Source organism: Nyctereutes procyonoides, unplaced genomic scaffold, assembly GCF_905146905.1.
Source record: "Nyctereutes procyonoides isolate TBG_1078 unplaced genomic scaffold, NYPRO_anot_genome, whole genome shotgun sequence".
Lineage (NCBI taxonomy): Eukaryota > Metazoa > Chordata > Mammalia > Carnivora > Canidae > Nyctereutes > Nyctereutes procyonoides.
Window position 1 is genome coordinate 45,350,324 of NW_026575140.1, and position 24,699 is coordinate 45,375,022.

Here is a 24,699-nt window from a genome sequence, read left to right on the forward strand (position 1 = left end):
CAGATAGTTGATATTTGTACCCAAAGGGGGAACTCAAACCTTTATTCTTGATGGATCTAATCCTTGAGGTCCTGAATAGGACAGAAACTTCTCTTGCCACCTACCACTTTGCATGGGCAGCAGAACGTACTCTAGAAAATTCCTTGGATTCCCTCAATATTCATGTCACAGAATCTGCTTGAAGTTGGTCCTAAACCTTTGTATGGAGCCACCACTGAATCTTTTCTCTCATAATCCCAGTAAAAGCTCTATTTGATCTGGCCCTCTATTACTTCTCTGAACTCTACTCCTCTAATTTTTACCTTCCTTCTCACTCTTTTCTCTCAGCCAAATAGATTTTTGTGCCATTCTTCAGACACACCATATCTGTAACACTCCTGCCTCAAAGCCTTTTCTGGCTGCTGCCTTTGTCTGAAATCTCCCCAACTCCATATCCACATAGCTAACTGCCTCAACTCCCTCAAGCTTTTGCTTCAACCTCACATTCTCAGCCCCTCTACCCCATCTCCTAATCCTCATCATCTTGCTCTACTTTATTTAGTCTTCTCTATAGCACTTACACTTTCTAATAAACCATAAAATTTACTTATTTATTATTTTTATTTTTTATTATTCTCTCTCCCTACTGGAATGTAAACTCATTGATATTTCTTTTATGTTCATTGACATATTGCAAGCACCTAGAATACTGGCTCATACTAGGTTCCCAATATTTATTGAGCTGACCCAAATCCTGGAGATGTCCATCATGATATGCTTTCTGAGACATGCTGTAGATTCCATATAGCTTCCTAGCCTACACCAACACTTAAGAGCATCATTGGATAAGCTCAATAAGGAGCAACTGACAGAGCTGTATGTACTGTGGCACAGCACAGCAGAAAGGCCTACTGTTGCTCTGGAGTCTGCTTAAAACTAGAAGCTTTCAAGTCACCTGGACAATGAGTCTAGACCAAACACAATAATATGGTTTATATTGCTTTCAAAGTCTATGGAGAGCCTTGGAAATACATCAATCAAGCTTTGGTTTCCAGACATGGAATTTTTTTCAAATTAAATATGAAAGGTTCTTAATTTGCTTTGCCCTTTATTTTAGCCCTGGAGACTATAATTAATTAGCCTCTACTCCGTGGACACTCTTTCAGCGTATATCACTAACTCTCTAAAGGAAATCTTTCTAAGGAAGCCATAGAAAGCTCCTTGAGACTGAACTAGATGATATTCAGTGGCACAATCTTGTCCACCAAACATAAATAAGTGACCCAAGAGAGGGCAAGGTACCCTGACTTTCTTCTTATTTGGAGTGATTCAGAGAGTTCCCTCCCAGGGAACACCTTCCCTTCTTTTCTTCTAGCTAGAAATCATTAGTTCTAAAACTGCTTTTGAGATTTCTCCCCAAGACACCATCAAGTCTACAAAAAAATACTCTTGTTAACTGCTTGGTAACTGGACCTGATATCCAGGTGTTCCATGGGTTATTTTAATTTCTAGATCCTTGCTACATGTACCTGTGGAATTTCTGTTTTTATAGCAATTTTAACTAAGCACTATAAACATTATTATTGCAAAATCATACGTTTCATTGAGTATCTCAATCTGACCTAACATAATACTTTTTGTCCTTTTAGGGTCTTTTCTTTGAAACCCGAATTTGTAAGCAATAAACAACTAGTGTAACAGAGTCCATTTTTTTCTTCTTCCTGCTTGATGGGGAACACATGCATGCTGGACTTCCCTGTGTTAATTTGCTTTTGCTCCACTGTTCCTCCATGATGCACTTACTATGACTTTGAAATCCAAGACCCTTTGTGATTTTGGCTCCAATGTAGATTTAGAGTAGCTCTATTTTCATTCATCTTCTTCACCACATTGCCCTGAATGATTTCTTTGGAAATGCAAGTATGATTATCATATTATCTCATTCATCTCTACGTAAAATCATTCCATGCCACCTCATCACTTTCAAGAGGAAGTTTGAATTCATTATCATGATTAAAAGTTTCCCTGTAATCTAGTCCTGATTATCTTTATAGACATTTCTGCCAGCCATATGGATGCCTACTATGCAAAAATATTTGTCTATCAAAACCTGAAATGTCCCTCTAAGCATATCCATGGCAAGAGACACACTGTGATCTTGGGCATAATATGATGAAAATTAAGCAACATCTTTTTTTTCTTAACTGAAAAACTTTCTTTATTCTTGGTCCATGAAATGTTCCCTAGCTCTAAAAGCAGAACAACCATTTTCTCCAGAAAACTATATTTCTGGGATCACTACTATGTTTAGACTTTAAGTGACAAAAAGCTTCTGTTTAGGCAAAAAAATATTTTTATTCATCCCCTACTTTCCTTTCTGGTGTTGTTTTGTAACTTTGATTGATTTTTGAAGAGGAAAGAGACAGTAGTGTGAAGGGAGGTCACAAAGACAAGGGAGGCGAAGTGAACACCTATCTCTTGGATACTTACCTTTGTTCAGGTATTGAGCTGAGGCATTGAACATATGTTACTGCATCAGGTCTAATTTGGGCTTTTTCCTTAAATTTTAATATTCCAAAAACATGTCTTAAAACTGGCAGTGTCTTAAATCCAGTGAGATATGCCTTGTTTAATCTGAGCATCATCTTTATTAAGTTTTGAAGATCCAGCCTCTCTAATTAGAGAGGTTATCCACTCCAAGTCACAAGTAGAACCAGGAGGGATCCCTGGGTGGTGCAGCGGTTTGGCGCCTGCCTTTGGCCCAGGGCGCAATCCTGGAGACCCAGGATCAAATCCCACGTCGGGCTCCCAGTGCATGGAGCCTGCTTCTCCCTCTGCCTGTGTCTCTGCCTCTCTCTCTCTCTCTCTCTCTCTCTCTCTCTCTCTCTCTGTGACTATCATAAATAAATAAAAATTAAAAAATAAAAATAAAAAAATAAAAATAAAAATAAAAATAAAAAATAAAAAAATAAAACAAGTAGAACCAGGATTCTAGCTCAGGTCTGGAATAGTTCCAAAAACCATTAACAAATTAGAAGGTATTACTTCAAATTATGATAAACACCTATGACTCATTATGACAAATTCAGGACCCTAGTCAGCTGTTGAGGGCAGTTCAGTACAAACTAAATGAAATTGAAAGTGATCCTCTCTCATAATATGGCCAGACTTGAAGGAATAAATGGGAACATCAGAAGGAGGAAATAGGCACAACTCCTAGAATAGAACAGGTACCGTCATGGGGTAGAGCTTAAAATGTGAGCTACAATAGATAAGGATGAAAGCAGGAAGTCTAGACTAGAGTGACAGGCAACAGAAACCTGCTGTGGCAGGTGAGTGAAGTTTAGTAAGAGATGATGGGATGTTTTGATAGGTAAATGGAGCCCAGGAGTTAGAAAGCTCAGTCCAGGCAGTCTATAATGATGCAGACAAAAGGCCTCAGAGAGCTCTCTCAATAGATTTCAGGTCATAAGAACCATGTGTATGGAAAGGTTATAGTTTGAGCAAGTACCAGCAAGTGTGTTCACTCTAGAGGCAATAGTTTTGACAGTCATTGAAGAATATGATTTTTCTAGGATGGCGCATGGGACAAAATCTTGGGGCTGGGAGATGCCAAGGAGATGAGAGAGCTAGCAATGGCATGCTGCAAACAACCCTGGGCTGAGTGCTAGAACTCCTAGTTTCTACCCCAGCTCTACTAGAAAGAGGAAGAAGAGCACCCCCAGGAGCTCTATGATGCCACATGAAGAAGGAGCTAAAAGAGTGGTAGGAGCAGTAAGCTGGCTGGGTTGCTGCTGGTCAAATGACAGAATATTCTACCTAAAGCTGCACGACAGCATAGGTTCCTTTCAGGGCCAGAGAACAATATAATGGCTTTTCTCATCAGGAGTGTTCAGAGGCCGGGGATTGGACTGAAGCTGAACATGTCCCAGGAAAAACATAGCCCATCCACATGTGGGCCAGCTCAGTGACAGGAGCCAAAAGAGACCAGGGAGGGCCCCCTGAACCAATTAAGTGATCAGTTACCTAAGAATCTCTCTGCCTCTCCTATTCTTTCTAACATCTCTCCTGACCCCAGAAGAACTAGGTCTTGAAAAGAGAGGTGAAAAGTTGACATAGAATCAGACTCTGTACCCCATCCCATAAGGTCTGGGCTGGGAGGAAGGGTGAAAGAGCAGAAGCCAAATGCCTAAGTCAGTGATTAGCAAGTAGAAAACATGACATTTGATATGAGAGTGGGGTTTTAAACTGGTATGCAAGTACCAACTTCTAAAACTGCAGAGTGATTAGGTTTATCTAGAATGTTATTAAAGTATCAAAATAAAGGGAAATTCAAAAAATTATTCAAAAAATATAATTGAAGAAATTAATTAGAAAAAAATTCTTAGTTTATCCCAAATAGAGTTGACATTTTGCAATAAACTGGTTACACTAGTGCTATAAATGGTACCATGGTATTCGTCTGCAAAGGGCTGAATCTCAAGCATTATTTCATGGATTTAGTTCTAGTATATCTAGCAAATTACTCTTTGAATGCAATATGTCACTTTTAACAAGAGCATGTTCTAGATTATTAAAGAAGTCAATGCAATTTGACTATGAGCCTGCTTTCTTAAGACATCCATGGAAATGTCTCAGAGCACAGTCAACTCTTAACTAGGACAGAATGTGACAAGGTCATTTCCCAACTGGTTAGTTTATGATGTTCACTAGAGGAAAGGAAAAGGGATAATGAAACAAAGAGGAGGCTGTTTGGAGAAGTTAGTCTTGGAGGTAGCACAGTCATTAATGTGCCCAGTTCTTTCTGGATTTGACTATGACTCTGGACAACATGTTCTTAACCTCAGCCTCATTACTTCTGCATGGCAGGATGAATTGAGGACAAGTCATGGCCCTAGATCCAGCCTCAGCTATAAATTCCTTTGCTGTGAAATTGAATAAAGCTTTGAACTCAAATTACTTTTCTTAATATCATCCCACTTGCTTCATTTGCTTCAAGTTTATTCTTTAAAAAAGATTTTATTTATTTATTTGAGAGAGAGAGAAAGTGAGCATTGGCAAGGCAGAGGGGCACAGACAGAGGAAGAAGAAGGCTCCCAAATGAGCAGGGAGCCCTATGTGGGGCTCAAGCCCAGGGCCCTGGGATCATGACCTAAGCCAAATACAGACTCTCAACCAACTGAGCCACCCAGGCACCCCAAGTTTATTTTTTCAATATGAAAAATAAAACAGGTCATTAAGTAGAGGAGGAGGAATGCAAAGGTCTGCAAAGGTCTCAGTTTACCCTCTCCAGGCTCTTGACCATGTATGTCATTGGTACCTGCATTTAATCCACTGGATCAGTTCAACCTTATTCATTTTTGAAGGCCTTGTGAGGCTATTTAATTTCATCATTAAGTGTTTACCCCAACAGTGTAGCAGTCATGCTCTTGTCAGGGAATATAAGGCATATCCAGCTGGGACTCTGAATGAAATTTGATAAAGGTTTATTTACAGATATATAGGCAGAGTTAAGGGAACCAACATAAGAGATATGGAGGTTCCCAAGGACTGCCAAAAGTAGGAAGTGGTTGCTAGTGCTAGTAATCTAAGTCCCCTAAAGGAATAAGAGGAGGAAGCAGGGTTGCTAAAGTATAATATGCAGCCACCACCAGAACTCCAGTACTAAGCAGGAAGGAACAAGAAAAGAAATGCCCTGACATCTTTGTCCTCCTGCCTGTCTGTCCCCTTTTAGTGTCTCCTATTGGCTAAATTCAACCAAAGTTAGAAAGCAAAGGAATCTAGGGGTCAGCCTCATAGTACACAGAGAAGGGTGGAGAATGGACTGGAGGAAGGAAATGGAGAATAATCTATTTGCTATTTGGGATGTTTATCTGGCTTGGTTTATTGTGTTTTTTTAATTTTTGCAATCCTTATTAAAATTCTATTTAGTTAAAAATTGTGGTTTTTTTGCCAAGGCATGGGTATTGTCAAACAATTGTTATTTATTATCTACTCACATTTCTGGTACCCAGACTACACTGGGATCTTCTGAACAGTGTATCATTGACTCCTTACCATAACCATAATAGAAATACATTTTAACTCCATTTTGTAAATTTTCTCAAGTTCTCATAACTAATAAATGGCAGAGCTGAGATTTGCACTTCTGATGACCAATCTGTTTCCTTACAGGCACCACAGATGTAGTTCAGCCTGCACACATCGGGATCAAATGATCATAACATGCACACATTTACACATTCACTCAATCATTTATCCATCCATCTGTATATCCATGCATCCAACCACCCATCCATCCCTTGATTGTTTCTGTAGACCTCTTTAGTCTTTTGAAATGAGGGAATAGATAAGTTGTTGAGTACTTTTCTGACTCATTCTTTGTGTGACCTTGAGCAAGACCCATTTAATATCTGAGCTTCAGTTCTTTCATTGAACAATAAAAGAAATGGGTTAGTTTAGTGGTTCCAAACTTATTGTTTTAACCATAGTAACCTCAAAAAAAAATAAGATTCTAAGTTAGTGAAGTTGCAATTATCTGGATGAAGCCTGGAAAGAAGACCCCTGGAGTCCTGTTAAGTATATTCCTGGATCCTAACCCCACCTAGCTCACCCTCAGAGGTCCCCAAGGAGTGCAGGTAGACAACCCCTGGTCACTCCTGATTTCTAAGATCCAGTCCAGCTCTCTGAAAATATGTGGGTCTGCAACTGGTTTCCCCACACAATGTAAACACAAGAGCAAGGTGAGAGATTCTGGCCATGTTTTCAATAGCAAATAATGGCAACATATTAGGTATAATTTCTAGGAGATAAGGAACAAGATGATGTTTATAACTTCTCAGGTTACCAAGTATCACCTAATTTGTGAAATCACTGGACTTTCTCAAACCTAAATTTATGATTCTCTATGATTCTCTTTCGTTTCTCTTCTATTTCCAAATTATACCTTCATCCTCAAACTTTAGTGGTACATTTTTTTCCAAAAGGTAACCAATGATGAGGCTATAAAATTGAAACTGTGTTTCCAACTCCAGACAGAAAATGGATTATATTGCTTTTACTGTGACCCAGATAAGAAAAAAAATTTTAAGAGGGAAATTGCATTTGATCTTTTGAAAAATACAGCTTTGTGTGTGTCTGAAATCAAGTAGGAACAACAATCATATTTGCTGAGTAAAATTAGATTGCTGACCCTTTATATCCCCTCTTCTGATTATACAGGGGGTTTCCTAATGGTAATTGTCTAAATCCTAAGTGTAATGAATAGTACCATGTACATTAGTAGTTGTTTATTGAATATCCTTAGATGAATTCAGAGGCTACTATACACATAAATCATAGAATATATTTGAGGTATTATAAGAAAACTTTCCAGGATGCAGGCCCCTGGGTGGCTCAGTGGTTGAGCCTCTGCCTTTGGCTCAGGTTGTGATCCTGAGGTCCTGGGATCGAGTCCTGCAACAGGCTCTTCCCAGGGAGCCTGCTTCTCCCTCTGCTTATTTCTCTGCCTCTCTCTCCATGTCTCTCATGAATAAATAAATAAAATCTTGAAAAAAAACTTTCTGGAGACAGCATTTGAAGAATACCTTCTATAATGGCTGGGATCGAACAATGAGAGAGAAAAAGTTATTTCCAAGGAATGGAATCACAGGTACAATCCAGGGGCAAGTAACTGAATTGTACACATGGGATTGGAGAAGTTCTGTGTCGTTGCTGGTTGAGGTTCAAGAAGAAAAACACAAAAAGTATGGCTGGAAAAGTAGTTTGAAGTTAGATCATTGAGAACTTTCATTGCCTGGTGAGGATTTTGATAGGCAATGGGAAGACAGTGAAGGATGTTGAGGAAGGGAGTGACTTAGTTAAGAATGGATTATGGAAAGATTAAGCTGACAACATTTTATCAGATGGATTGATGGAAGAGTAATTAAAGGTAAGGAGAACACTGAGGAAAGTGCAATAGCTTAGAAACAACCTGCCAAACACTCTGTAAGGCTATTGGGTGCAACTAGATAGGGATATACTATCCAGTGCATGGGAAAGGTAAGTGTGCATCCAAAACAGCAGCTCCTAGCCACCAGATGGAGGACAAGGAGGAAACCAGGAAACTCCCAGTCAGGGTCAGCAGAGATCTTAAATGCAATGAGAAAGAAAGTTTCCTCACAAGTCCAACAACATAGGCATTAAGAGAAGAATTAATTGGTTTCCATCAGTGAAATTTGGGAGTGATCCCAGGGCTTCTGTTGTGGAACAAGCCTCAAAGTCTCTCTCTTTCTCGATTGTCTGGAAATTGCAAAGGAGGGAGACACAGAGATAAACTCATTAGCCACAACTCTTGCTGAATGATTACTGTTGTTTCTTCTCCTTAATGGTCATATTTCCATTTGCCAAAAAGCTATGATCCTCCTAGACAATCAGTCCTTTCTAATGTCAGTGCTTACCTCCAACGTCCAGCGCACCAAATTTTAATATTTCTGTGACTTCTGTGGGACCTCTTCCCTATCCTCCAGAAATGTTGTGATCTGGAGGAAATCTTCTGTCAATGCTTGTGTATATGTTATCCAACCACTAGACTATAATATTCTTGCAAACAGGGCTGCTATTTATTCATCTTAGCACTCTTAACACTACCATAAAGCCTAGCATTTGATAGAATTGGAGAAATTTTGGTTGATTAGTAACCTGGAATTATGACTATCAACAGGCATCCAAAACAAATCTGTTTTGTTGGGTTTTAACTATGGTGTTCAATTATGTTTTTCTTATAGAAAAATGATACTGTCATTGCATTTACTAATGCTCATCATTTCTGCCAATGGCATTAAATAGCATCAGTACCCCTGTCTCCTCAGATTGAGTAAATAAAATCAAATTACCTCTCAGTCAGGGGATGCCAGTATGTATGACTTCTTCACAAGTGCAGAAGTTAGTTATGTCAGATCTCTCTTAAATATGGGCTCAGGAAAGAGAAGTCACTAGAAGATTCTTCCTTTAATATTGTTTCCCTTGGAATATGGCCCAGGGGCAATTGCAGCATAATGGCAGCCATTAGTAGCTGGTACTGACAGACCAGTAATAAATCATAATGTAAGTGACACGTTTCTCACCCAGCTCTCTTGGCTGCTACTAAGAATCCATTGCTTTTGCTTAGTGCCAAACAAGTTTCACAGAGGTTGAAACTGATTAGTAAACCATCATAGAGATTTTATAGTTGACACAAATCATTTCACACGTAATAGCATTTTCCTAAGTTGTGGTTTCAGTTGTGGGCACAAAATGTGCTGTTTCTATTCCTCCTGTGATGGTGAAGACCAAGTCTTGGGGAAAATTGAAATGCAGAGACACTCACAAAGCACATTATTTGCCCTTCCTTTGTCCCTGGTTTACCTTTGGAGTCTATGCCCCGTTTTCATGATGAAAGGTGTTCTAATGATTTCTGGGTTGGGCAATGACATTTGAAGAGGTGTTACTTTATCTGGCATTACAATATAGAGATCAAATTATCCAAATCAAACTCTTCAATGATCTCATTTCCATTAGCCAAAATATATGCTCTCAAAAATTATGGTCTGTAGGTCAAGCACTGACAAGAAGACTGATGTTGCAGAAGGACTCTACGTAACCTTGCAGAGAGACAAGATCAGGCAAAGGATGGGGATAGAAATGAGCCCCATCCTTAATAACAAAATCAGAGAGCAGGAACACAATAGAACTTCTAGTCACCATGTCTGCTAGGTAATTAGAAACAAAAGTCCAGAGACTACAGACTTTGTACAATTTTGGAAACCTTTATCATTTCTTTAGTTGTTTTGTGTGTGTGCGTGCGTGTGTGTGTGTGTGTGTGTGTCTGTGATTCTTTGACAGTTTTTCTATGGTGATTGGCATCAAAACTCTTAAAACTAGAAAGGCCTTCCTACTTATCTTCCAAAGTGTCATGGGGCTGAGGAGCTAGAGCTGACAGAGCTACATACACCAAGCCAGATTCAAGAAGAAAGTCCCAAGGGATGGCAAAAATTAATGACCACCAGGCAAACGAAGTAAAAGGAAGGAAGTGGAGAGGTCAGGAAATGTCTGGAGCCTTGGAGGTGGTCTGAGGCTAAGCAGCTAAGAAGCTCACAAGATTGGATATTTTACTTACCATAGGGAAAAATAGCAGAGGAGGTGATAACAAGAATGTTCTCTGATCACCTTCTACTTCAAAGCATTATTGCCCTGGATTAATATTCAGTACTTCTTTGTTCAGGTACTTTTCTCTTGGCCTCATCTTCCTTCCATTAGAGAGAAAAAACATTTAGTTTCCAAATTGTCTCTTCATGAATTCCAGAGGATAGAGTGAGAGACATTCGGGAGCCTGACACATTAGCATCCTCTTAACGCAGTATGAAGTTGAGGGGCTTTTAATGTGGATATTCCTTATAAAAACTGATTATTGAAATTGCAGAGTAGCCCCGTATGCTGCATGCAGGCTGAGATGGATGATGACAGCAGAGCCTTTTGCATTATAAATTAGAATGCATGCTCCTTTCTTGAGTCATTGCTCTCTCACGTAGCTAATTTCTTTTTTTACCCATGATTTATCCTTCCCCACTCACAATCTTAAACTGTCTTTCCCTGTGCTACAATTATTTAATGGTACAGACTTGGATTTACTGTGCCTCGTTTGGCAAATTTAGAGCTTTAGGAAGGTGTCTTAAAATTGTTTCTGTGAGCTTTCTGGAGATGGGTAATAACATCAATCAGAATTGATAGTCCCTTGAAGGAGAATAGGTTGAAAATGTTGCCAGAGCTCCAGGGAATGACATGAAGTTGGTATCTTCATTTATTTTTCTAGTTAAGGCTTGGCTGTTTCTGTCTAAAGTGATAAACAGGCATATCATTTTCGCTGCTATTAGCAGTAGCAGTAGCAATAACTATTTATATAATATGCATTAATATATCAGTGAGGGGTCTTTGGTTTCTTACAACAGATGCTGATTTTGACTAACTTAAACAAATGGGAATTTATTGAAAAGATATCAGGAGCTTCTAAAATTGTTGGGAGCCTGGAGAACCAGTCCTATAAATAGTCAAGGATGAAGATAACTCTGGAGAAAAGGAGCAGGATGCTCCAGAATGGCCTCCCAACCAGAACCATTTGATAAAGACCACCCCACTAGAAAGGAAAGGAACTCTAGCCATTTTTAACTTCTTCATCCCTCTAGGGGGAATTTAAATTCTAAGGATGGAGTATCTTGTTTAGCTCAGCCAGAATTATACTCTGGATCCTTGTTTGGTTTAGGTAGGGTCTCTGGTTGCTTGTTATGTCAGCTGACTTTTTCTGATGGGGAAGACAAAATTGCTTAGGGGCAAAATGAGATATTGCTAAAAATAGGAAATGCTTATTTGGCAAACAAAAAAAAATCCATTGTATTTTTTATAAAAAAAAATGTAAAACACATTATCCAATTAATCTTTGCCTCAATACCCTGAGATATGCAGTGTAACTGTTTTATAGATTAAATAATTTAGGATTCAATGTATTATATAAATTCTCTCAAGTAATGTAGCAATTAAGTGACAGAGTCATATGTCTCCTAATTATAGATGTTATATTCTTTCCTCCTTATCTCTCCTATTCTGTGATTTGATAGTCAAATAGATAAGATTCTTGAAGAACTTAAGGTCCAGAATCTTGTCTCCTTCCCTCCTTCTGACCCTCCTGCCCTCTGTCACCATTTCTCTCATCTTTCTTACATTCATAGTTCCCTCAGTTACCATCAGAAATCCAAGCCTCCCATAACCACCCTGGCATTTAGCTCCAAATGGCCTGACACATCCCCTAATATAAGCTAATCTCCCCTAACCTTTACACCATACTGTTGGAACTCCTGGTCTGGGAATCATCAAGATTTCCTGCATTCTCTGTCTCTCAGCTGATTGTTCCCTTGCTTTGCTGTAACCAACACTTGACTTCCCTTCGGCCACTGGGCTACCCTTGCTTGTTCTTAAGAGATAGCTACCCTTCTTTTCTCCCATATTCATATACTGTAGGACCTAAAGGTAGAGGAGGTGCTGTCCTTACTTTTCATTGCTACTTAGGGACCATTTTATTACCTTTCTTTTGCAAAAACCTGGCTCCTTTGAAGTACATGCCATCAGACTCTACCACCCACCATCCCTCCTGGGTGTGGTCATTCATCCATCTCGGGGTCACTTTGTCTAATTCACTGAATCCTGCAGCATCTGACTCACTCTTTCTCTCCACTAGGAAACTGTGTCATCATTTAGGATCACTTCCACATATATGTAGACAATCTATTCAATACTCTTGTCTTATGGCTATTTGCTATCACTTTGAATAATCTCTTGTTCCACACCAACTAAGCGTCTTTCCCATATTTATCCTAGATCTTTTAGTTAACAATAAGTGAACCATATCTGAAATCTTAAATATCCTACAGTCTAATTCTTACAACCCATCTTTCCGGCGCTTCTTTCTGTTTCTCATTGCTTAGATCTGTATCCTGTGATGCCCTCCAATTCATTGACACTACCACCTTTTTACTGTCCCTTACTCCCCTCAACTCTTGTCCTACATATCCCCCATTTATTTCCTTACCCAGCTTAGATTTAAGGGCTACATTGAAACTACTCCCTTATAAATACACTTAGGTGCCTGCCTTACTCACCAGCAACATTTTAGACCCTGTTAGACTGACTCAAACTACTCAGCCTCAGCACAAGAGCAGCTGGACATGACTGGAGAAAAACACTCAACCATGCTTCTGGAGCTCATTCTAAATTAATGACTGCAAATATCAGATGAGTTGTCAGTATTACTCAGCAATTTTACTGCATGTTTCAGGTCAGCTCACTCTCCTATCCTCTTAAAACAACTATTTTGTGCCAGGTCATTTCTCCTAAAACCTACAAAACCAAGTTCATCTATCTCATTCTTACCGACAAAATAGAAGAAATCACAGGAGAGTTAATTCTTGTAACCTCCCAAACTCTAGCCCCTCCACTGTATCCTGGACCCATCCTGTTTGGCCTCCTCCAGGACTTTGCACCTGTATTTCTCTTCCCTCACCTTGATTATCATTTTCTCCCTTTCTCAAGCATGACAGTAAAGAAGCCAATGGACTCCATGGGTCCCTACCGATTACTGCTTCACATCTGCCCTCCCCTTCACAGCAGAACTCTTTAAAAAGTTGTCTTTGATTTCTTACCTCCCATTCTCACCTCACCCCCACTTCAATCAGTCTTTAGCAAACTACTCTCAAATAGAAACCACATCACCTATATTCTCCCTTTTCCCAAACCTCTGGTGCATTATCAATCCTCATCTTATTCTACTCAGTACATAATATTTCCCTCTTTCTTTTTTTTTTTTAGATTTTATTTATGTATACATGAGAAACACAGCAAGAGAGGCGGAAACATAGGCAGAGGGAAAAGCAGGCTTCCTGCAGGAAGTCTGATGCGGGACTCAATCCCAGGACCCCAGGATCACGACCCGAGCCAAAGAAAGACTCTCAACCACTGAGCCACCCAGGTGCCCCAGTATATAATATTTCTAAGAACTACTGCATTCTTAATATTAGCTTAAATAGTTTTCCACCTTCACATTTTATAATGGGAGACCATGAGTGAAATAAATTCCTTTACATTCATAAAGAGGATTTGAACTGAATTAAGTGAAGAAGGCCTATCCCTCCTTAGGTACAGATATATCAGCTCCCATGGCATTACTCCTGAGGATTTTGAGCAAGACATGTACATCTCCAGCCAGGATTCATCTAGACTAGGGTTTTAAAAACTATAACCTGAATATTGGGCCTGGCAACCATTAAAGGGCTATTTGATGCTTAACCTAGAAATTAAATCTCTTAAAAATTACCCTCTGTATAACTTATATAAACTCATACTGTTTTTTTAGGGACAGCTGGGTTGCTCAGTGGTTGCCTTTGGCTCAGGGCATGGTCCCAGTTTAAGGATCAAGTCCCACATTAGGATCCCTGTGAGGAGCCTGCTTCTCCCTCTGCCTATGTCTATGCCTTTCCCTGTGTGTCTCATGAATAAATAAATAAAAATTTAAAAAAAACAAAAATTTTTCATAGATTTATAAATTTCCATCAATAAATTTTCCATCAATCTATTTCCCACTAAGGGGAAGTAATCCATTCACTGTATGTGTCATAGTTAATAGGAAAACTAAGTGGCTGAATGATTTCTTCTGTTGGGGAAATCACTACAGATCTAGGAGAAATATATTTTGCTCAAAAAGAGTTGCTCATCTGCATACTGAAATTCAGTATCATTGTTTGTGAGTTTTCAGGTCCTTGACTTTATGGAATTAGTGAGGTTGGGTCAGGAGATGAAGTGGTGGAGTGCAGAGATTATAAATTCTAACAGACCTTTTGATTTGGCCAACAAAGTATTCTAAAGAAATTTATATTTAAATTTCTTTGAGCTGAGGATGCATCCAGTTCACTAAGACCTCAATAATTACTCTCCATTATCTTATATTCAACCAGTTTCATTTAACAAATCTTTGTTGATGGCCTTCTAGATATCAGGCACTGTACTGGGCCCTGGAGATATAGCTGGGAACAAGTTATAGCAAGATCTTAGATCTCATGAGGGTTGCATTCTAGTGGAGAAAGACTGATAAAAATGAGCAAATAAATAAATTAATAAAGAAATTCCAAATAATGATAAGTAAATAATGAAGCAAATAGAATAAGATGATGTGGTGTGTAGTGTCTGTGGGAGGAGGTGACAATATAGATTGAGCAGACAAGGAAGGCCTTCCTGAGATTACGTTTGCTCTGAGACCTCAATGATATGAAGAACCAGGGACAGAACATGGTGAGCAGAGTCAACCGGCAAGTGCAAGTGGTTATGGCAGGAAGAGTTTGCTTTGTTGAAGGAGAAGGAAGGTCAGTGCACCAAAATATAATGAGGGACACCCAGGTGAGTCAGTTAGGTAAGCGTCTCACTCTTGATTTTAGCTCAGAAAGCCAGTATCTCTGAAGTCAATTCTTCCACTCAGCAAAGGTCCACCCATCCCCTGCTTGCTAACTCAGCACCATGGCATCAATTAGCATTGTTTCCAGCTGCAGAGGAGATGATCTCATGGTCTTGAGATCAAGCCCTGCCTCAGTCTCCTCACTCAGTATGGAGTCTGCTTGAGATTCTCTCCCTCTGCCTCTCCCAACTGCCATCAAATAAATAAATGAAAAAAGTCTTTAAAAATGTATAAGAGTAAGAAGGAGACTAGTTCAAAATGAGGCAGCAGAGAGCAGGTTAGGAGGAATCTTATAGGCTGTAATAAGGATGTTGGATTTTATCTAAATGTGATGAAGAGCTATAGAAGATTTTAAAGCATGGTGTGGTTTATTTTTTAGAAGTTCATTCTGGTTACTATGGGTAAAATAGGTTATAGGAGCCAAGACTGGAAACAAGAAGATCAGTGACTACTGAAAAAAATCCAGATAACAGATAGTGGTAGTTTGGAATGACGGTTGGAACTATGAATGTGAATAGAATATACAAATATGGGACAAATACTGGAAATGGAGCCATCGGGCCTTGCTGATGAGTTGGATGCATCAGATGAGGGAAAGAGAGAGAGATCAAGGACAATTTCTGGGTTTTTGGTTTAAGCAACAAGGCAAATAAACAGTGCCATTAATTGAGATGGGAAACTGAAGGGCTGGAGGAGGAACACATTTAGTTGGAAAAATAAAGGATTTTGTTTCAGTCATGTGGAGTCTAAGATGCTTATTAGACACCTATATGTAAATTATGAGGAGGCATTGGATATATAGGAGTCACTGCATAAATTTACATTACCCCTGAGGGGCTTCTGAGTCTAACTCTGCTATAGTATGTAGGCTAAGAACATTGGTTCAGGAGTAAAAAGATCTTTGTATGAATCCACATTTTTCTGCTTACCAGCTCTGTGACCTCAAGCAATATTCTTAACGCTGTCTGAACCATAGTATCATCATTTATAAAATGAGTTTAAAAATATTATATACTTTATCAGTTGATTGTAAAGATTAAATAAGTTGATTCATGCATAGTGCTTAACAAAATCTTTGGAAAAATATAAGTACACAACATATATTAGGTATTATTAATTGAATACCTATACTGAGATATGTCCTTTGTATACTTTATTTCACTGAATCTTCCCCAGATGACTCATATCAACCATTCTGGCTAAATATCAATATACAGGAAGGAGACTGAGAAGAGATGGATGAAGACACAAATTTATTTTTCACTTTTTGAAAAATGTGCACATCTCCACTTATCAATCTAGGAAACATTCATATGAACTTAAAATGTGTCTCTCTCCCTTGAAATCCAGATTCTTATATCCAGCTGCTATATGACATCTCTTCTTTGATGCCTGTCATTTCCAACTCAACATGATTTAATCTTCACCCCCAAACCTAGAATCTGATCTTTCTATTGGCTTCCTCATCTCAGAGGATGGCATCTCAGGCATCCTAATTGCTCAAGTATAAAGCCTCCCAGTCCTCATGGTTCCTGTCTTTCTCACACATGCTTTATGGAAGCCTTCTAAGAAATGGCTCCCTGGCCTCATCTCCTCCTCCTCTCTCCCTCACTCACTTAGCTCCAGCCACACTAACTTATTTGCTAATATTTAGATACACAAGCATGTTCTTACCTTAGGACCTGTTAGTTTCCTGTTTCCTTAGCTTGACACTCAAATATCCCAGATACACCCTGAGATATATGCTTTGCTAACCTGACCATCTGTTTAAAACTACAGCTTCCCTAGTACTATGTTCCTTTTCCCCTTTAACTTCCCCTCTCTTCCCTATCCTCCTCTTCCTTTATTTTCCCTTCTTGCCTTTTCCAGGAAAGGCTTTGCACCATGTTCCCTCCAAGGTAACCTAAGGTTTGTTTCTGCTCCAGAGGTGCTGGTCATTTCCAGAGAAGCTCTACTCCCTGAAGCCAGTTTCTCTGGAGTCAGTTCTTCCATTCAGTAGGTCCACCCACCCTCTGCTTGCTAACTCAGTGCCATGGCATCAATTAGCATTGTTTCCAGCTGCATATGAGACACCCTACTACAGTGGCTAAACAATTAGGGCTGTGTTTGTTTGTACAACAAGAATTTCAGGGGTAAGTAGTCCAGGGCTTCATGTCACTCACTGATGTCCTGAGATTCAGGATCCTTTTATCTTTTATTTCTGCCACCATGGTACATATCCTCAAAGCCCTAAGACTAAGAGTGATTGTGTATTGAGTTCCCTGCTCAGGGAGGAAAAATAAAGAAGAAAGGTAAAGGAGCAAAATACAGAGTTTTCTTAGGGAGTAAGGCTTGTCTTCTGTGGATCAAAATATCTAACTTTCAACTATTTTTAATACAAAAATGTAAATTTCAGGCGTCTGACCTGAGATTTGGGAAGGAACACATTTTCCAGAGACTTCTGCCTACATGTCATCAGCCAAAATTATGTCAGTTGGATACTCTTATCTTCAAAACAGAGTAGGAGACAAAGATTGTGGGAGCCTCTGGGGCAACCAGTTCAGTGTCTGCCATACACAATTTGTCTCTCCTTGAAGTGCTTATCTTCCCAGACTCAATTCAGCCTCCTGGCTTTGGGCCTTCTTCCTTAGAGCCTCCATTACAAGGTGGTGGCCAGCACTCCTGCACAGACCCAGGGAAATGTCTACTCCACACTTCAGCAGCTTCCCAGGCCACACAAGAACTTTTTGGTCTGCTATGTGATATCTATAGATCTTGGAGAATTCCATTTTGAGAATGGGGATAGGTAAAATCTCTGGCCCTTTGTCTAAGCAAACCATACTGCCATTTCTGTTCTATTGCACTTGTCCTGCACTGGCATGACTAGTGAATTGTAGAGCTGAACATCTAAATCTTTACACATATTATTTAACATCATCCTCATAGCAAGCCTTTAGCTTTCTCTTCTATCACTGTTTTTACACATGCAGAAACTAAAGGCTTATGGAAGTTAAATCCAAGGCCCTTTAGTTGGCAACTGGCAAGAGCTTCGGTTCAGACCCACATCTGCCTCATTCCCAAGCCTCTGATGCATTACATTAAACTGCTTTTAAGCAGATCTTTCCCAGGGCAATCATTTCCCTCTATATATAGGAGCTCTTGAGTCACTCTAAGTATTTCTTAATGGGGTTGACCACTCAGGGCAGCTTAACAGTGTCTAGGCAGTCACTCTCCCAATTACAATTACTGAGTTCTCTAATTCTTGTGCTTTCCATCTCCCACTTTGTCCCTTGCTCACACGTGGATTTAGACTTGCAGAAATGTCCAAAAAGGATATTCTATGTGGAAAGACAGTATAGGAAATAGGACAAGCATGAACAAAAGTGAAGTAAGTATTAACTCTGGGAAAGTGTATATTTTAGCTTGATTAGAGATTAGAGATCCTAACACATATGCTTAGAATGTCAAGTTTGAATCACACCATTAGGACCTTGACTATCAGACAGAGGAGTATGAACTTTTTTCTGTCTGTGGTAGTGATGTATTAGAGGTTTTGCCACAAGAGAATTTAATTACGCTTTGCATTTTATGCTGCAAATTTTTTAAAAAGGGGAGTTTGAAAACTGCTTCAAGTACCAAGCACACATGATAATCCTACTGCAAGAATTGTTAACAGACATTTGAAAGTTTTGCATTCTTTTCTGTCACATTTTTTTCAAAATAGCAGTGAGATTTGTAGTTTATACATCAGAAATGTTAGTTTATAAATAAACAAAAGAAGAAATCAACTATTCCCAAACTCAATTTTCCCAATAGAATAGAAGTTGCTGCTATTTATATTCAATAAGGAATGACCTTAAGCATCTCTTAATTCTATATTAAAATAGTGAAACCTACATGAAAATTGCAAATTTGAAAAATTATAAAATTATATAACCTGCGTGGAAAATGGAATGAGTTTTATAGCTTCCTTGATTAGAGTAAAACGGTCACATTTCAGAATAGAATTTAAAAATTTTTTGAGGAATACTGAAGAAGTTAAGTGACTTATTTATAAAATTGAGAAGAAAACATGCAAGAAACAGCTAGCCTGCATAAGATGGTGTTTTTTTTAATTTGTCCAAGTAATGTCACATTATTGAGGTGGCACAGAACATAGTACATCCAACCGTGAGTCAGAAATATGTGACTCAGAAACACTGTGTGAGGAGCCCTCTGCCCTTTTGATTACTGAAACTGATGTTTTGGTTAGACTGGGTAATTTACCAGTAAGTTAACATAATTGAGTATTAAAGAGGAAATCCATGTCGAGAGAATTGGTTGTGAAAAGATAAAATGAGGAAATAGGATTAGTGACAGAGCTGAGACAAAATTTTCAGGGGACATCTCTAGCAAATAAATCAGCCCTTCAAGTGTCTTGTTTAACTGTGAGTCAGTCAAAAGACAGGATTGTAGGAAAAGCAATTGAAAGAAAGTGAATACTTTGCAAATGGGTTTCCTCAACTACTTCTATTTGGAGATGATCATTGTTTCTGTTATTGAAAAGATAGATTTGTAAAGGAACAATGCTCTTTCCAAAATAACAAGTCATGAATAGGAATTGATATCTGAAGAAGAAAATGAATTAACATTAGTTATAAAAGCTTCTCAGTTCGTTTCAAAACACTGATGATATATACACCTCTTCTGAAAAGATTGCTCTGGATGGGGCACCTGGGTGGCTCAGTCATTAAGCATCTGCCTTCAACTCTGGTCATAAGCCCACAGTCTTGGGATCGAGCCTCATATCGGGCTCCCTGCTCAGCAGTGGGTCTATTTCTCCCCTTCCCTCTGCCCCTCTGCCTGCTTGTGCTCCCTCTCTTTCTCTCTCAAATAAATAAATAAATAAATAAATAAATAAATAAATAAATCTAAAAAACAAAACAAAAGACTGCTGTGGAAAGAAAAGCTGAAACCTGCCCTAGTGATTTGGGGTTTTCATTCTCCATGTGCGGGCCAAATGTGAAGTAAAGGATCCTAATAGTTCCCCAAAGATACTGTAATGGTGAGGCCATCCCTCAAGATTGACTGGTCCCATATCTCGGGCATGAAAAGGAGGTCTGTCTATTCTGATGAAGGGCAAGCTGTGATCTGCTCAGAGACATTTGACTTAGATTACAGGAAGATTTAATTTCTAAAAATAATGGCAAAGAACAGTGAAGCCTGGAGACTTTGCTTGAGCTCTAATAGAATCATGATGCCATTTATTTTTGGAATGTTGACGTTTCTGAAATTCTTCAGATGCAAAATCAATGCTAAGTAGTTTTATAGAAATTGGATGCATTTTACATAAAATCACCACCAGAGCTGAGGACAGTGATGCACAAAGGCAGTGCAGACAGTGTTTTGAATTCACTGGAAAGCACAGTCTGGGAGCCTATCTGACAGCACCTGACATCCATCCACATTATCAGGCCTTTACCCTTTAAACTGCCTTGGCTGTTCTTGAGATTTCCAGCTCTAATTAGTTTATGAGTCTCTTGACCATTCATCATATTCTTCCTGTGGTTGTCATTGTTTTAAACATATTAGGGAGTCATTGGTGAACAGATAATATTTTATACCATGATAAATGCCATGATAAGATCACCTAGGAAATGAGTATAGATAAAGAAAACAAGGCTGAAAGCTGAGTCCCATGATTCTCCAGCATATAGAATCTGGAGAGAGATGAGAGACTAGGAAGGCCAATGAAATAGGGAGAAAACCAGAAGAAGGTAATATCTCAAAAATTAAAATAAGAGAAGGATAAAAGTGTCAAGCGTTCTCAACACTTTGAGAAAGAAGGTGACTGAGAATTAGCTATTAGTTTGGGCAAGATGTAGGACCCTGATGATCTAGGCAAGATGGATTTCCTATGAAGTGCTGTGGACCGAATCCTGATTATAGTATGCTGACAAAAACAGAGATGTTGTGGAGTGGAGACAGCAAGTAAAGACAACTTCTCGAAGAATTTTGCTTTTAAAAGAGTGCAAATAAAGAAAAAAAGAAATGAGGCAATAGTTGAAGGACAGCATGGAGTAATCACAAGTCTTTTTTTTTTTAAATCCTTATTTAGGTACAAATGACATGCAAGAAGTTTACTTTTTAAAGTGTACAATTTCGACACATATACACTCATGGAACTATTGCTATATCCAAGATCATTCATATTCATCAAACCCAAAAATTTTCCTCTGCAATTTCTCCCAATCCTCCCTGTTACTGCGCCTCCAACCCCCCCAAAATCACTAATGTGCTGTCACTACAGTTCTATTTTCTAGTCTTTTAGATAAATGGAAATGTACAATACGCTTTTGATCTACCTTCTTTTACCAAGAATAATTAGTTTGAGGTTAGTCCATATTCTTGCAGGTATTGATAGTTTGTTTCCTTTTACTGCTAAGTGGTATTCTATTGTATGAGAGCACTATGATTTGTTTACCTATTCACCTGTTATATTTGAGTTGTTTTCAGTTTTTTACTATAACAAGCCTGCAATGAATATTCTACATAGACAACCATATCACCTATGAATAGAGACAATTTTACTTTTCCGTTTCCAGTGTAGGTGATTTTATATCTTTTTTTCCTCCTTACTACACTGATTACTACTTCAGTAAAATATTCAGTAGAAATGGTGAGAACAGACATTCTTACTTTTTTCCTAATTTCAAGGGGCAATAAACTCAGTGTTTCACTCTTCAGTGTGATGTTAGATGTAGCTTTTTCACAGATGCTCTTTTCCTGGCTGAGAAATTTCCCTTCTATTGCTAGTTTTCCAGAAGCTTTTTGTTGTTGTTGTTGTTTTACCAGAAATTCAAAATATTGAATTTTGTCAAATGTTTTTCTCTGCATCTACTCAAGATTATCATAGTTTTTAAAAAAATATTAATAGGGTGAATTACATTGATTGTTTATAGGTTATAACAACCTTATATTCGTTGGATAAACCCCACTTGTTCAACCTTTTTATATGTTATTGGACTAGATTTACTATAATTTTATTAAGTATTTTTTCATGTGTGTTTATGGGGGAAATGATCTATAGATTTTCTTTTTAGAGAAATGCTGACTTTAAACAATTAGTTGGGAAGTAGTCCCTCCTTTTCAACTTTCTGAAGGTGTATGTAGAATCAGTATTATTTCTTCTTTCAATTTTTGGCAGTTTCACCAGGAAAGCCTCTGGGTTTGCAGTTTTCTTTGTGAGAATGATTTAAACTTTTAAAAAATTCAACTTCTATAACGGGTGTTATCTCTTTCTTTAGTGAGGTCTGGTAGTTTGTGTTTTTCAAAGAATTTATCCATTTCATCTAAGTTGTAGAATTCATTGGCATAGAGTTGTTCATAGTCATTCCTTGTTGTCTTTATTATATCTTTACAATCTGTACTGATGTCTACTCTTCCATTCCTGATATACTTAATCTGTAGCTTCTCTTTTTTTTCCTGGTAAATCTGTCTAGAAGTTTGTTAGTTTTGGTGTTTACACAAATAACCCATTTTGTCTACATTGATTCCCTCCCCCCCATTTTATTTTCATTCTTATCCTTTTTCCCCTTATGCTTACTATGGAGTGGTTTTTTCTTCTTTCTTTCTTTCTTTCTTTCTTTCTTTCTTTCTTTCTTTCTCTCTCTCTCTCTCTCTCTTTCTTTCTTTCTTTCTTTCTTTCTTTCTTTCTTTCTTCTTTCCTGTTATTTCTCTCATTTAAGCTAAAAACTGAGGTCATTTATGTTTATCCTTTTCTAATAAAGGTATTTAATGCCATAGATTTACCTATAAGTACTGCTTTAGCTACATGCCACAGATTTTGATATGTAATGTTTTCATTTTCAGTCAGTCAAAATGCTTTTTTAAAATTTTTTTATTTATTTATTCATGAGAGACATGGAGAGAGAGAGAGGCAGAGACACAGGCAGAGGGAGAAGCAGGCCCCATGCAGGGAGCCCAACGTGGGACTGGATCCTGGGTCTCCAGGATCATGCCCTGGGCTGAAGGCGGCACTAAACTGCTGAGCCACCCAGGCTGCCCTCAAAATGCTTTCTAATTACTTTTTTGATTTTTTCTTTGGCTCATGAGTTATTTAGAATGTTTAGTTTCAAATTCTTGGAGCTTCACTAGAGATATCTTTGTGATTGATTCCTAATTTAATTCCACTCTGATCAGAGACATTTTGTATGGCTTGAATTTTTAAAAACTTATTGATTCTTCCCCCAAGTGGCCTGGTGGAGTTGGTAGGTGTGTGCAGGCCAAACAGTGGAACTGGACACAGGGTCGGTGGTCCAAGAAGAGTGCTGAATTTTTACTGCAGATGCTTAAAAATGCAGAGTGATGCTTAACTTAAGGGTTTAGATGTAGATTCTCTGGTCATCGAGCACATCCAGGTGAACAAAGCCCCCAAGATGCAACGTAGAACTTACAGGGCTCATGGCCGGATTTACTCATACATGAGCTCTCCCTGCCACATCGAGATGATTCTTACTGAAAAAGAGCAGATTGTTCCTAAACCAGAAGAGGAGGTTGCACAGAAGAAAAAGATATCCCAGAAGAAACCGAAGAAACAAACACTTATGGCCCGGTAGTAAATTCTGCATAGAATAAATGCAAATAAAAATTTAAAAAGATAAAAATAATAAAAACTTGAGACCTATTTTATGGCCTAGAATATTGTCTATTTTTGTGATTGTTCCATGTACACTTGAAAAGAATGTGTCATCAGCTGTTGTTAGGTGTAGTGTTCTATCATCGTTAGGTTAAATTGATAGTGTTGTTCAAGTTTTCTATCCTTTCTGGGTTTCTATTAGTTCTATCAATTATTGATACCATCCTTTTTGATTTTTCTATTTGTCCTTCTTTGCTTTTCTTTTTGTTACTTTTTTCGTGTATTTTGAAACTCTATTTCATTTATTGGTGCATAATTGTTAGAATTGTCTATATCCTCTTTACAAATTGTCTCCTTTATCATTATGAAATGACTTAATATTCCTAATAATATTCTTTATTCTAGAATCTACTTGTTCTTATATTAATAATGTCATTATGGATTTCCTTTGATTAGTGCTATTATGGTATATGTATTTCCACTCTTTTTTCTTTAACTTGAGTTTTTGTATTTAAAATGTCTTGTTATAGGCAGCATAATGTTGAATCATGCTCTTTTATCCATCTTGAAAATGTTTGCTTCTTAATTGTGGTGTTTAAACAGCTTACATTTAAAGAGATTATTAACACGGTTAGGTTTATATTTACCATGTTGCCATTTGTGTTCTATTTGCCCTATCTGTCCATTATACATTTCCTCTTTCTGGCGTTATGGATAATTAAGAGTTTTATGCTTCCTTTTTTATTTCCTTAGGTAAAGCTCTTCATTTTTTTTATTTTAATGGTTACTTTAGTGTTTCTAGTGTAAATCTCTAGTTTATCCCAGCCTACCTTCAAGCAATATCATATATCTTCAAATGTAGTGTAAGAACCTTCCCACAATATGCTTCCATTTCTCCCTTCTTTGCTGTTGTGCTCTTATTAACATTTGATTTGCTTCTATGTACATTATAAACCTCACAATACATGGTTCTCATTTCTTATTCTTTTCAGTCAATTGTATTTTGAGTAGATTTTTAAAAGAAGCAAAAAAAAAAAAACCCAAATCCTTTGTGTAGATACTGATTTCTATCTGGTATCATTTTCCTTCTGCCTGAAGGATTTCCTTTAACATTTCT

General features: G+C 38.1%; 1 protein-coding gene across 2 annotated transcripts in view; it reads left to right on the plus strand.

The window, feature by feature from the left end:
• Positions 1–24,699, plus strand: part of PDE4B (phosphodiesterase 4B) — a 346,024-nt gene that overhangs the window by 186,471 nt on the left and 134,854 nt on the right. The gene's annotated exons all lie outside the window — the stretch shown is intronic.